Raw genomic sequence first — 15,600 nt, 5'->3', positions numbered from 1 at the left:
GATGAAGACCTGATGAAGGAAAGCTTCTCCTCTAACACTGGAGACTCCTTCCGTAAACACAACATAAATGCTTATCTTCTTATAGAAAACTTCACCTGCTGATCAGAATCAAGAATTTAAAGCGCTGTGGGATAAAAAACATCGCCAAGAGAGTGTATTCTATTCACCTCAAACCCTTCAGTCCCAGCCCTGAGGAAACGATGATCCATGGAATCCTAGTGATTGTCGTATTCCATGAAATTCTATTACACACACACACCCACACACACACACACACACACACAAAAAGAGCTGCGTCTTGTCTTTAACTTCCCTCCAGGTCTCTGTAGTGTGCTTCCTCTCCCGCATTCACATCACAGTAACCAGGCACCACGTCGCTACGCTCCATTGCTCCTGCGGCTCGGATGCCTCTCTCCGTCTCATTCACACTCACATCAGGAATCTCTGGGGTCTGTTTACTAAACACACCAACAAGCTTTCTCAGAGACACACACACACACCACATACACACACACACACACCATACACTTACACAAATACACACCACACACAAATACACACCACACACACATACACACCACACACACACACATTCACACCACACACACAAACGCACAGCACACACACCAACCACACCCACACCCCACACACATACACACGCATCCCACACACATCCCATCTTGGACACTTCCCCTCTCTCTCTCTCAAAACACACACACACACACACCACATATATGCACAGATCCCACCTTGGCCACTTCCCCTTTCAACAGAAAGTCTGTTCATTTTTTCATATTAGCACAGTTCATACAATATGGAAAAAAGTTTTTATATTTTTTTGTGGAAAATTCACTGGTCCACTTTCTTTTTCTTTCTTTCTTTCTTTCTTTCTTTCTTTCTTTCTTTCTTTCTTTCTTTCTTTCTTTCTTTCTTTCTTTCTTTTCTTTTCTTTTCTTCTTTACTCTATACATTGCGTCATTTTCTCCAGGTCTTCATCACTTTTTCTTCTATACTTTCTGTTTGATTTTTTTAAAAATGTTTCTTCCCTGAAATCTGTAAATCTGTACTTTAAATACTAGTTTATGTTTTCTGTGTGTGTGTGTGTGTGTGAAAATGAGAAGCAAATATGATACAGTGGAGTATATTGCCTTATATGGTAGATTATTTTCGTTCATTTGTATTTGTTTTAAAAAATAAATAAATAAAATCTATTGTTTATGGCCCAGAATTTATTTATTTTTTTCCACTAACCAACCGTTCAGCACCCTTCCTGATTCCTTGAGTCCAGCGTGAACATTAAGATTTTTGTCTTTCGTGACTAATTCCTCAGAGCTTTCTTTTATTTCTGCTGTCCACTTCCTTTGGTAAATTTTGGCCTCTTTTTTTTCTCCTGATGTTTACAACACCGAAGCCGTCTCGGAGTCGCCAGCTGAGCGAGAGCGTGCTGAGGAATGACATCTTTCTGCTTTAAGTGCCTTGCTCCAGCACGACCAAGTAGGTCAAGAGAATCGACATGAGGTGAAGAGACTCACGAGAGCGTGAGGAGAAGGTCAACCGTAAAATCCCCCTCACACACTCACACACACTCACACACACACACACACACACATAGCCAGGATCCTGTCTTCCTTCTGGCATCTCTCTCTCTCTCTCTCTCTCTCTCTCTCATGGTGTCCATGGCGTCATCATGGTGGCTGCTCAGATTGTGAATGTTTGTACTGTATCATCTCGTCAGAGACTCTCAGAGACAGTAAGGACGGAAGAGAGGGGAAGAGGGGGGACATCCTTCTACCCCGGACGGGGCGGATGGACGCGTCGACCCTGAATGTCAGATGTCAACAGTGTTTGCTTAATTGCTTCAGTGGGTGCCAGTTTCACTCAGGAGGTGTTGAGTGACGCGTTCGTGGTGGGAAAAGCTGGAAAACTTCAGCGCAATTCAATTAGGGAATACTGACGAGCTGGCATCATGAAAACGCTGCACAGATACACTGTAAAGCAGTGTCATAAAACACTTCTCAGTTGCGTGTTTGCTTTTCTGTAACAGGAAGTGACGGCCTGCTGTTGAAGAGCTTGACTGATTTCACAACAGGAAGAAGAGCTGAAGAATCACCTCACCGGCGCAGGATCTAAACAAACCTTAGCGAAGATTAGCGAACTAACGTAAAGATCAGAGAGGGAATGTTACTGACTCGTACGTGTGTGAAGATCACAGGAAGTGACATATTCCAGCGTATTTCATATTAAAGGGATTGAGATGTGAGATGTTCCAGCCTGCACAAATTTGTCCAAATGAATAAACTCTGGCCGTTTTTTCTTCATCATTTGATGATTAAAACTGGAACTGAGGCAAAAATACACAGACTAATGGATATACTCTACATATACATAAATATCTGGTTCTGAAGGGCACTTAATTGGATGGACGGAAAATTTCATTCATGAGAAACATTTGAGTGATTTTCAGGAAGTGATAAAGAATATAATTTTTCAGCAAGAAGGTCCTGGGTTTGAATCCTGGGTTTGAACAGACAGGGGCCTTTCTGTGTGGAGTTTGCATGTTCTCCCCGTGCCTGTGTGGGTTTACTCCGGGTACTCCGGTTTCCTCCCACAGTCCAAAACTTGATTGGTAATTCTAAATTGCCAATAGGAGTGAGTGTGAGTGTGTGTGGTTGTCTGTCTATAAGTGGCCCTGTGATGGACTGGTGACCTGTCCAGGGTGTACCCCTGCCTTTCACCCAATGTGTGCTGGGATAGGCTCCAGCAGATCCCCGTGACCCTAATTAGGAATAAAGTGGGTGTAGAAAATGGATGGATGTATTGGTGTTTGTTATATAAACTATATAAATAAAAACGGCACTAAGACACCAGTTTTAAGATCAGACGCATGGTAATGAATGAAAAGTTGCTGTTCCATTGCAGATATAAAAATTTGGGACGGAAATGTCTTTGTCTTTGCTGCACACATTGTAAAAGAACATAAAATCACACACCTTTAACACTTCAGCAAAACGTTACTGATTATATTTGTGTTTTTGCTGAAATACAGAAGCCTATCTACCACCGTGTGTAAAGAATCCCAGTGTGTCTGAGGCTGAAGATGAGGCAGGAGACTTACCTCATCGGCTAACGCACTAAAAATACCTGTTGCTGATTTAAAAAATTGTCAGTTATCCCAAATTGGATCTAGCTCGCTAACAAAACAAGGCAGTGAAGCGTATTAGAACAGTTGAATTATCAGTAGAAATAATCTGATTAATGAATAACGTGGAGCGTTTGCTCCTGAACATGCAGCCATGTCACGAAGATAGAATCTTCTGGAAAGGAAGCAGTTTCAGTTTTTTTGTGGGACGATGGAAAAAAAAGTCATTTGCTGTGAAGGAGCTGTCACGTCGAACGGCAGCACATGAGCCAGCATTTTTTTTTTTAAAGAGGGCGTGAAAAGAGGGAGTCGGAGAAAGATGGTGGGTAGAAGCTGCTCCTCCTTTAACTCTGGAGAAAGAGGATGAAACCTGTCATTAGGAAGGTTAAATGAAGAAAGCCCTCGGTAGGGTGGCTATTGTCGCAGGACAGAGAGGAGGGCCAGCTCTTTAGGGCCTTAAATAACATGGCCTGCTGCATTGTCCTGCGCTGAAAAGGCAGAGGTGAAGGGGGGGGTGGCTGAAACAGCAGTCAGCAGCGGGGATGGGCGCTGGCAGGGGATCCACCATCCTTTTTTTTGTTTAATTTTATTTTCATCTCTTGTTGTTCTTTCTTTCTCGACAGCTCATCCAGAACCGGTTTTAGAAAGCTCTCTGAGACGCGCCATCCTGGGGGGAAAATCATCTCTCTTGTCTTTAAAAAAAGGAGTGAATTCACTTGTTCCACATTTAAGCCTCTCCTTAAGGCATGAAGCTCTTCACTTCAGCCTTCCCTTTTGTTTAAGGATAAAGTGACAATTCCAGAGGCTATAAAGGTCATCTCATTATGACAGAAATTATATATATTATACCTATGTAATGATAGTCCTGCTTTAGAAAAAGGTCATGCCTTTAAAACAAAAAAAACCCCAAAAAATCAGATGATAGTAGAGATGTGAACAGGCGCTTGGTTAGTCTGCACTCCTGCCTTTGATCTATGAATAATTACTTGACGGATTACAGACCGACTTTCACTCAGTGACCGCTGATAAGAGCGTGATGAATTCCTGCCATGAGGTTTGCATTTGTAGGTGTCAGGTTTAAGGCGAAAAAAACAAATATGCACAAAATGGCCAAGGAAACGCAGCAGAAATGCTTGAAATGGTTTCCAAATCAACCAAAATAATGGGTGAAATATTCCTAAAAAGTTTTAAAAAAAAAATCCTTCCACTACCAGTGAAGCAATTGGTAAGTATATAAAAAAGGCAGTGAAGATCGGAAACGTGTGTTTTCAGCTCACAGAGGGCAAAATTACGTAAAACTTTCTGATAATTTGTTATAGATGTAACTATAAAGGTAGCTATAAATTGATAAATCAGGGTGTGCTGTTATACAAAAACATTAAACTTTAGGTGATAGCAGTAACTTCATCACACCAGTGCAGTGTTAATTATTTTCCTCTAACAACACAACAGTGTGTTACTGAGTTATTGTTACTCTTTAATTTTTACACATTTTTATTAATCCAATCAAACTAAAGCTATATATTTTTTCTTGCATTTTTTTTGACACCTTAGGTTTATTTTTTTGCTTACACTTACATTGTTTTAAGGAAACGAGAATGTGACCAAAGCAGGATTTTTTTTTCTTTGGAGGACATTGATCAGGTTAAACCACCTGTTAGTGTTTAACTCACCTTGTGTCCACTTTTCGCTTTGTTCACCATGTCTGAATATTAACTCTGGACAGGGGGATGTTTCTGTACCTTAGTTATCCTAACAGAAAATTGTGTGATCAAAGTCTGTATGAAAGCAGAGCAGATTTATATAAATTCTTTACAAAAACCTTGAGGATGTTGGAGAGGTTGTGTATTGAAGAAAGCTTTTAGATTCCTCACTGTTTTTTTTTTTATTTAATTTGAACAGAATGTTGAGAATTAAAAAAAAATACTAAATACAGGGGTGTCAATACTTAAGAAATAGTGGTATGTTTGAAAAAACAAAAAACAAAAAAAAACAACCCAGATATGAGTTTAAAATTTTTATGTATAAATTCCTGTTAATTAATTAATGTTTAAATTACTTATTGCAAAATGTATTTATTTAAATGAATTTATTATTATTATTAATTTTGTTTATAAATATATTGAATATCCAAAGAAATTATTAAACATTTCCTATTATGAGATTATTATCAATTAAATATAAGATTATTTATTAATTTTTTTTTAGAGGTTTTTACATATTTACATGCTTTAAATTTTTCTTCTTTTCAGGCATTCTTACAGATCAGCATTTTTTAAATACATAAAGTTAGAGATAATGTCCAGAAACAGGTTTAATAATTGTATATACATATTTACATATATTTTATATATGTCATTTAATAATTAAGATATTTTTTTCTTTGCTCATATGTCATTTTTTTGCGTCACTCTTTTATTACCTACAATCAAACATGACAATTTTTTAAAAATGTTTTTTATCAAATGTGCCAGTAATTCTGGCATACATTATAAATGAAAGATACTTTTAAACAACTCGAAACCCCTTCACTTCAGCTGTTTTATCCTCACGACAAGCATGACCTTTGTATATTGGGAAATGCTCCTTGGCGAGATATTAATGCGACGCAACGTATGACGTCCTTGAAATTGCGAAACGTTACATTAACCTGCTTTTCAGCGTTTTCCAAATAAGATGCAAAGGTCAAGAAAAGGTCTCCTAATCTGTCTCTGCTGGGAATCTCACAGGCTCACATGGGTTTGTGACAACTTAACACTCTCCAGCTCTACCTGAATAGGCCGTAAACCTATTTGGACAATTAGTGACTCCATTAGAAGGCTTTCTCTCGGTGCTGGCGCTCTAACGGTTCGAGGAGCACAATAAAGTGCAGGCTGAGATTCAGATCCCAATCAGCAGCACCCACGGTTTTCAATAAAGACCCTGAAGTCATCAAAAGCTCATTCTGGAGTCATGCAGATACAGCAGTTTGAGTGTGAACAATAATAATAATAAAAAAGAGAGAGAGAGCAAGTCTTGTGTCCTTCTGGTGTTTATCATTAATGGAAGTCTTTAGTAGATGAATAACTGGATGACAAATTGAGGACGGACTCAGACCTTGTTAATGAGTACAGGGACAAAAATGCAAAATGAAAGAAAGACTTCTGGTTATCTCAGCATTGTGTCAGCCGGCCAGCCGAAGCCATATCCGACAGTCTCGTTTAAAAAGAACAGCAAATACTGTAGCGGGCGTTTAAATAGAGGACGGCTGTGCAGAGGGAGGCTAATCACTTTCCCCGCTGTCTTCTCATGAGCTAGAGTGAAAGATCACAGCGTTAGCAGCAGGGCTAGCCCGCCGTGCCTCACTGCTCCACCCACTCCCATTCAGCGGCTCCTAGGGTGGCTGTTTTGGGCCGCCGCACCATTGATGCGGTGATGGATGGCTTCATAAAGCTGCCCTTCTCTCTGAAGGAATGCCATGGTCCTCTCCCTCCAGGCGGGAGGCAGATGCAGAGGCTTCCCCTTTCCCCAGCTCTTTCCCAGGATTCCCCTGGGAGGGTGTCAGGCAAGAACCTGATGCTCTTATTGTTAGGAGATGTGGGCTCAGGCGGTCTCATCCCACCTCCACACCCACACGGCAATTGGGTTATGCCAATTTGACAATGTGTGTGTCCGGCCAGCTGCAGGTACGTTAGACTTGTGCGTGTGCTTGTGTGCAGAGGCCATGTGTGTTTTCCTGGCACTAACCGAGATTGTGGGTTATTTCTCTCTCTGCCCGGAGGCTGCTGGAGCGACGGCTCACTGCGGTTTGACTCAGAGACTCCATTCAGACCGCGGCTCCGTTAGCACGGGCGTAGAAATCGGCTTTATTGAATCGGACACGGTCAGGGGTTTAGGGAAAAGGATCACGGGGGCCTTTCTCTCATTGATTTGCCACAGTTAAGAATCCACCACGCTGTGGTACCTGGCTTGAAAGGACATCCCTAAACAACAAAATAAGTCAAAACACATGGTGGTCCCGGCATGTTTCGGCTCAAAGATTCTTTAACAAAAAAAAAAAAAAGAACTGCTGCAAGAGAACGCTTGTGGTATCAGAGTGATAAAAAATAATGACACTTTTATATATGCCAAAATCCAGCTGGAAGACACTAGAAGGTCCTGACCGTAATAATTCCAAGCGATACAGGGAGAAGCCACAAAAAGGAAAAAAACAGGCCACCACGACGCGATGACGCAGTATATCAAGTTGCCTGACACTTCCTCAACAGTCAATGTGTTGTCGAGGACATGAATGGAATTAAAAACGCAGCGCGCGGCGGTTAAGCAGGAACTTCTCCGAGCCTGTACAACAGGCCTTTTCAGGCAGCTTGAACACATATAACATTGTAATCTTGCAATCAAAGAAGAAAATGACAGAGTGGCCAGCATGCGCGGGCAGTAATAGTCCGATGGTTCATAAAGCGTTTTAAGAGGCTTTTAAGTTGCGCCGGGCAGCGGGGCAGCTGAATAGAAAGTAGGGGGGGACAATGATTTTAAAGTGCTCCCTTGATGTCACAGACTATTACCCAGATATTACGAGTAATTATGCCGTGTGAGTCTCACAGGAACCAGGGTGTACATGGGTAGAAGCGGTCCAGAGAGAGTTTGTGTGTGGGTGCGTAGGAGGGAGGGTTCACAAGAACAGGAGATTTTTTGTGCTAGAGAAAGAGAGGCTCGGACACTTCATCTTCTCTTCTCTGTGCTGCCAAAAAGGCCAGAGGTCAAATGTCAGGGCGATTGAAGAATTCCAAGCTGCATGCCGACAGATCAGATTTCGGCAGCGGGGGAGGGGAGGGATCTGCCCTAAAGGGATAGGTGCCTGTATATGTGTGAGCTTGTCCTAACAGCTTTTTTGTTTAAGGCATCTCCGTGATCTGGTGACTTCTGAGGTTTCACTCAGAAAGTTGTGAAAGCTTTTCTCAAAGAGCACGAAGTTACCAAGGCTGGGGGGACCGGTTATGACTAGAAGTTCATAGAACTGTTGAAAATAAAACTGGAGAACTTTTTAAAACTTTGGATTGGTTTTCAGTTTAGTGCAAGCAATGACGTATGTGTGATAAAATCTACACTCAAGCCTTTTTTTTATTGTGAACTTGTCTTGTGACTATTACAAGAACAATGAACATGCCCTATTGGAATGATTATTATACTCTATATCACTTCATGTGTTTTCTTTTTCTATGAGAGTCAAAGCTGGTGGAATTTTTGTTTGTTGAGACTCTGAGGTAATATGGTAATATTTTTTTAATGAAGGTGTGGTCACCATGCCAAAGCTGAACCTGATATCTAGATCTTGGTTAAATGTTTGATGGAAATGGAAGAAAAAGTCTCTGCAAATTTGTGTAATGTGACATGGGTTAATAGTATATCCATGTTTCAATGGCAGTGACTCCATTATGTCCTTCGACGTCATTCCAAGTGCACTAAGATTTGGTTCTTGTTGACACAATGATATAATTCAATAGAATTTTTTTTCAATTGAAAAGTCTATTGCGTCTCAGACACACACTTTAACAATAGTTACTACAAGTTATATATCAATTTACCCCAAAACACATGGCAGCACCACAGGTTTTAGTCAGACCAGTTTTTCCTAAATATGACAGATATTAAAGGGATAATGGGATTAAATCTGCTAAGTTTCCATGTTTTGAACCCACAAGTTCCGATGTGCACCGTACGTTTTGACGAAAACACGACTGCCCTTTAGAAGCAGGAATCCCGAAGCTGAACTCTAGAAGAATTATAATGAGTGATGGTGGTTTTATAGGATTTCACACTAAATTAGCTGAATGAAAAGCTACATGCCCTACACCTCCCCCTGTCCTAACCTTAACTCTTCATTACTTTTTATGTCAGCTGCTTTGATGGACTCCACTTTCAAATGGAAACACATACGTTTGTAATTCCTGGTCCTGGATCTTGCTAACGATATCAGTGCAATTTCTTTACATTGTCATTTTAAATGCTTATTTTTTATTGGGTTCAGATGCATTGTTCAGGCTTTAATCCTCTGGGAAAAGAGCATTAGTGAATCCTGACCATAAAAAAGGTCACTATTTTTGACCCAAATGATCTGTGATTCCTCTACATTTAGACTTAATACCTTAATACCAGGCAGTGCATGTTCAAACACACACACACACACACATGTACTGCCAGTGTGCAGTCTGTATAATGAGCCGTTTTACAGTATTGCGTCTTTAGTCTCTTTCATTGGCCATCTGCTCTTTACATGGCTACAGGTCATTAAAGACTAACTGTTGACGAATCCTTGGCTTCTCACCAAAATCCACCAAGTTTTCGAGCTTACTAACTAATAGGACACTTTGTGGAAGTGCAAGGCTTTGATGCTGGTCTATTTAACAACACGGCCTTTCCATGATTGGGGTGAGAATTGGCCAGCATGGTTCCAGGAGGGAAGTGTAAACCATGGATTAGCCGGACTAATGGCCTCTTACTTGTCATTGATGTTAATTGGTGTTAATTAGGGCTTCCAATACACTGTATTTTTCTCTGTATAGCTGTGTTTTTTTCCAGGGGGTTGTTCCACGATGAACCTTTTCATACTTGTGCTACATGAGTGGCGGATCGTCATCTGACAGCATCCTTCTGTTTGTGCTTCTCTCATTGTCAGAGGCAATTTGCTCTCGCCACACTGACTTCCATTTGACAGGTTTGATCTTCACAACCATCCAAGGGGTCACCTTTTAGTCTTTGTTTTTGGGCTTAGATCCCAACCCCCCGAAGCCATTGTACCCATCATCCCTGTTTGTGTTTCTCCTCAGCTGGGTTGCATCGTTTGCTCAAAATCTTTCGCTCCGTAATACAGCGTTTTGTCAGTTTGGTTAACCCCCTCGCCTTCTCCACTGACTTGATGCTTCACAATACACAGTACGATGAATTGATAAACAGGCACCAACAGGCGTGTTTGCTTGTGCAGGGGAATGCAAGCTCTATTTGTTGAATTGCAATTGCTTGCACCAACTCGACAAGGCCTGTTTAGTGGGAAAGGAGGCCCCGGTTTGGTGGATTTCTCTGGTCAACACCTGGTATCACTTTATTAACCCCTCGTCCGTCGCGACCCCTGAACACTCGGGAACAGCAGGGCCATCGGGTCGGCCCCCGTGGACGTCAGGGCTGCCTTTGAAGGGGGGAAATGATGCCCCACATTGGAGCCTCCATGATGACTTTACCAGTACCATGACCTATCTGACCTCTTCCCCCCTCGCCTCTCCCACAGCTGCTGGCCCCCACCAGCCTCCACATTACAGAGAGCCAGAGAAAGACTCAGAGAACATTGGAACGAGCATTGGAAAGGGGGAGAACGGTAAAAGGTCAACCGGTGGTCAGAAGATTTTTATTGGGATTGAGAGGGAGCTGGAGCAAGGGAGGGAGAACACGTTAAAGACCACCGTCTGAGAATTTAACTGCAGGGAATTTAGCTTCGCCCTTCGCTCACCAAGTGAAGTACAGATCAGTTTAACCCTGAACCACGAGGAAGCATCAGAATTTGGCTTGATCCTTTCACCCGATCCCCGGTGTCACAAACACGCTTAGCCGCAGACCAATCAGCTCATTGTTTTTGGTTATTGTGTGTTGATTTATTTATATAAGTCATGGTCATCTCACAGGAACGCTCTTTTGCTCTTCAATCACAGATGGCATAATATTATTAGAAGATAAACTTGACCCAGATAGAATCCCACATCTGAGATCGCAAAGATGAGCAGAAAAGTCATTCTTCCCCATTGTATTCAGGTTCTTACTCATTTCCTGTTCTTGGCCTTGTTATCTCCTGGTGGATACAGGGATGACATTACCAAAGCCACGCTCCTCAAGATGTATCGGTGCTACGTGTTAGCGACAGTCCAGTCCTTGCTGCACTTATAACAGTGAGAAAAACACAAGGTTATCAGCAGACCTGACCCTCGCTGTTGCGACTGCTCACCATGGCTATAGTGCCACAGTCACAAGGCTTTCCCCCTCTGGCAGACCTGCTGGAGAAATTTACAGCCTGATCGCATGACTGCAGTCCTCGGGTAAAAATGCCATAAACACTGCATTATGGTGAAGGAGGAGGGGGACAAAGCAAATCTGTTACAGCCCAGTATTCTTCCTTGTTAAGTTCATTGGTCACAGTCATCTTGCCTGATGATTTATAATGGTATGTTTTTGCTCTTGCGGCCTGCTTGCGGTTTCAAACGTTTGGAGTTTGCACAAGGAAAAGTGAACGCGTTCAAGCACATATACTGTAACTCTTCAGGAAAGGAAAAAAAAAAGTTTTCAGTGACGAGTGAGACTTTTCACAGCTCTGTGGGAACCTTCACCCATCGGTTCGACTAATGATTTCAACATGGGACTTAAAGATCTTAGTTAACAAAAGTAATAACCTCCACCATTTATCTCTCTTCTTTCTTTCACTCGCTCTTAGCTGTCTCTATAGGCATCTTTTTATGGAGCTGACATTCCTGGGTTGGCTGAAACAGAAGCTCTTGTTTAGGAGCCACCCTCCCATCCAAAGCCCCTTTTTTATCATCTTCCTAGTTTTGGAGCTTGGGAGCAAAGGTCAAGACCCCCTCCAGCTTCAGAGACATGTTAGGTCATGCTAGCCACATGCTGTACTGCTCCCTGTTTAGTCCTGAAAACGCCGAGTCCACGCCTTTACCGAGAGCTATGAGTGCACGCATTTACAACAACACGTTAAGAGCACTTTAGTGTCAGCGGGTCAGTGAAACTTACACGTTTTTAATTTTGGTGCTTCATTTGAACAACAAATCATTTTGCCGTGTTAAAATTTCATGTTACTACTAAAAATGGCAGGTTTAATTAATTAATGAATGCAGTCACTGTATAATGGTCTCATTTCTATATTAACAACATTATATTATCTGTGTTTATTCTGCATGTTTGGAAGGAGTCTCCAATATCAGCACAGATAAGTTCTCATCATCTTCAAGAGAACAGGATCTGACCTGCTTCACAGACGTTCCACAACATTAAAGGTGCCTATAAACAAATACAAAGCATACAAAAGGCTAGTTGTGGTATAAGAGGAATAAAGTCATTTAGGTCATGTTTGTAGCTTGAACAATTAATCTACATGATAACTCTTGAATCAATTCGAAAATTGATTCAGTTTAGAATTGAATCAATTCGTCAATCAATTAAAATTCTGTTTGATAATACTGAAAATTTCCTAGCTCCAGATCTTCAATTCTATAATAATAGATAATAATATCCATACATTTTCTCTTATTGTTTTCACCTATTGTGAATATATGCTCTGAGCCAGTGAATGGTGGCCATGGCGTTTAGGTCATTTGACTGCCATTGCTCTAGCTGAATCAGCATCAGCGTCATATCCGCCCTCGCCATGAAATATTATGGATTTGGATGCATAAACAGGAATTTTCCAGAAAAAAAAACTGAAGGGAAGCCTCCTAACCCTAACGCAAGACCCCTCTGAATATACAAACAAATAACTAAATAAATCTGGAGGTTTCTGGCTGGAGGTTAGCATCTCTACAGGAGGTCAGTACAGGAACAGATAAATCTCAGTTAAAGACGCCATGATTCTCGGTGTTTAACCTCTTAATCAACCCCAGTCGAACAAAGGAAGGAGCACACTACGCCTCGAAATACACACTGTGCACGTTCATTCAGAACTTGCCGTCTGTAATTTAAGCTACATTCATGGACTTCATACGATCCTAATTACACCAGAGTGGAACATGTCTGCCTATTGAACAGACATCCGTTACAGCTGATGCGTTAAAGCGCATGGCAGTCGAGGTTACATAGTGTGTGATTGTTGCTTTTATAGCTTCAATCCCATCTCTAGAGGACACGAGCTACATTTCAGTGGTTCGAAAAAACACTGGCTTATTGCATTACAACAGAATTTAACTTGAACTTGTTTACATTGTGTATTTATATAGTTTTCACATCTTTCTCTGCTTTAAAAAAAATATATAATTATTATTTTTACTATTACGGTTACAAGTGGCTTTTTAAAAATATACTCCAATAAATATTCCAGTCTCACACACACAAAAAAATTTACTGATAGCATGTTGCAGTGGCTGCATGGACCAGATGGTAAAGGAAGAATAAGCTGACGCAAACACACACAAAGCGATTAGCTGGAATTAACCACAACAACAGCAGACTCGGCAAATAAAAGACAGATTTATTGTTTATTCTGATATATATATATATATATATACATTCTTATCGAGCTTGTGATGATTAGAAAAAGGATTCAGAATTATTTCAGATTTATTTTTATTATTGCAGTTAGAAAGATAGAATACATCCATTTTCCACTGAGAGGATGACGAGGATGATTTTAGCAACTTTAGAACACAGTCATTAATATCATTCAGTTTGGAACAACAGGTCCAGAAGATGAACTTATGTGCCACGATGGTTGTTCCTAACTCTTCCTTCTGGATCAGGAGAGCGAGCCCTGACTTGCTTGTCATGCAGTGTCAAAGGCTCCATAAATTATCCAGAAAAACCAGTGGCCTTTGCATTTCCTAGGCTGTTCTGTGTGTCCACGTTTACTCCCTGACCCCATTCTTAGCATCAGCGTGCCAGTTGCTGTGGTCATCCGTCACCCCGCAGGTACTAACCGCTCTTCCTGATTCATTCATCATCACGCCATCAACCCTCGGCCTGAGACGCACCTCGGATGACATTTGATTAAAAAACATTTTATCTTTGAATACATTTATCAACGGAGGATTAGAATTCTTGTTGGTTTGTTTGTTTTTGATCCGTACAACTACATTTGCATTTAGTTTACTGTTCGGAATTCTGATTGTTCAGAAAAGAAGGTGTTGATTAATTTAGATTTACTTTAATATTAATGCGCTTGTATCTAATATGTTACTGTTACCATAGTAACATCTCAGCTGATTCACAAAGACTTAAATAAGCAGATTTTGTCAAATGAAATGGTGAAGTTTATGTAACATTTACGGAAGGAGTCTCCAGTGTCAGAGTTAAAGCTGTAACATGAGAAATTCTTCAGGAGAAAGGAATTTGTGGTTTTTCTGTAACAAAAGTTGCAAGGAAAAAAAAGACTGTTGAGGGAACAAGTGTTTCTAGCTGCTATAACATAAGTGATAACAGAAACAATTCCACGACATTAAATGCCAGTATCAATGTATGAAGTGTGTGATGCATTATTGGTTAATAAATTAAAAGTGGAAATGTAATTCTGGGCAAATTGCTGCAGTATAAAAGGAATAAAACACTTTGGTTTGATTAAAACCACTGGTTATTCTACTGGCTGTATTATTCCTGATAATTGATTGTGTGCAAACGATTGCGCTCACTTACATCACTCATCATACATAAGAAATACTCAATATATTAGATGTCAGGAGAAAATCAATCCGAATTTATTTTTGACTTTCTTAGCAGCTTGCACTGTATAGAATTACACTTAATCACTGGCCTCAGCTAAAATAATGCCCTTAGTCAGTACGAGCACAGCCTGCGGAACGACCTAATAGCAAGTCAAGGGGCTAATTGGACAACAGGTAGGGTTACATGTGACAACAATTAAGCCAAGCTAAAGGCCAACAATATAGCCCCTGGCACTAAAAGCTCTGTGCTCAACAGGGGCAGTCGTAAAGTGACATTTTTTCCCCCTCTTCCACTCTTTAACTGGGGCCTGTATGTTCCTTACACACAAGTCGGTTATTTATTTTTCCTTCATTTATTGAGATTGAGCTCTCGGCCTTTATTTGATTTGTAAATTGCAATCTTGTGACAATTGTAATAAATACATGCTGACGTTGTTGAGAATTTACCATGGCCACTAAAATAGGATTGAATGGAGGGGAAAAGAAAAAAGTGCAGAAAGTGCAGAAAGCAGGCCAAAGTACATGGTTCCTGGAGCTTTCCTCGGTGATTTACACGCTTCCAAACAAATTATTCTCTATTGACGTAGTTACCAGAATTTTTTGTATCATAAATTTTGGAGTATTAAACTTTTTTTAGTCAATCGAAATTAGCGGCTATGTTACTCATTTTGTCTCAAATGAGGTTTTTTGCTGACACAATAATTGTGTAATAGCCTCTTAGTTAAGTTTGTCTAAATGCAGAGCAATTATATGACACTTTCTCAGTTCATGAACATTTTCGATTCCATTGCAGTTGGCAAAACTGTAGGATATTTACTTTAAAGCAAAAAAAAAGAAAAAAAAAAGACTAATAATCTCTGTAGAATTAAACTTGGATGTGTCATATGGGTCATTTGAAAATAAATAGACTATTATCTGCATTGCTGTAGTTTAAATTCTTCCCAAAAACTGAGCAATGTTTTATTCAGCATTCATTCTGTATAGGCCTGCTATTGGTTGAGGTGTAAACTCAAGGATATATATGGATAATTATTAGGTAACACATTTACAACACGTTAATCAGTA

This window comes from Hemibagrus wyckioides, linkage group LG23 (genome assembly GCF_019097595.1).
Source record: "Hemibagrus wyckioides isolate EC202008001 linkage group LG23, SWU_Hwy_1.0, whole genome shotgun sequence".
Classification (NCBI taxonomy): domain Eukaryota; kingdom Metazoa; phylum Chordata; class Actinopteri; order Siluriformes; family Bagridae; genus Hemibagrus; species Hemibagrus wyckioides.
This window is presented reverse-complemented; position numbering follows the sequence as displayed.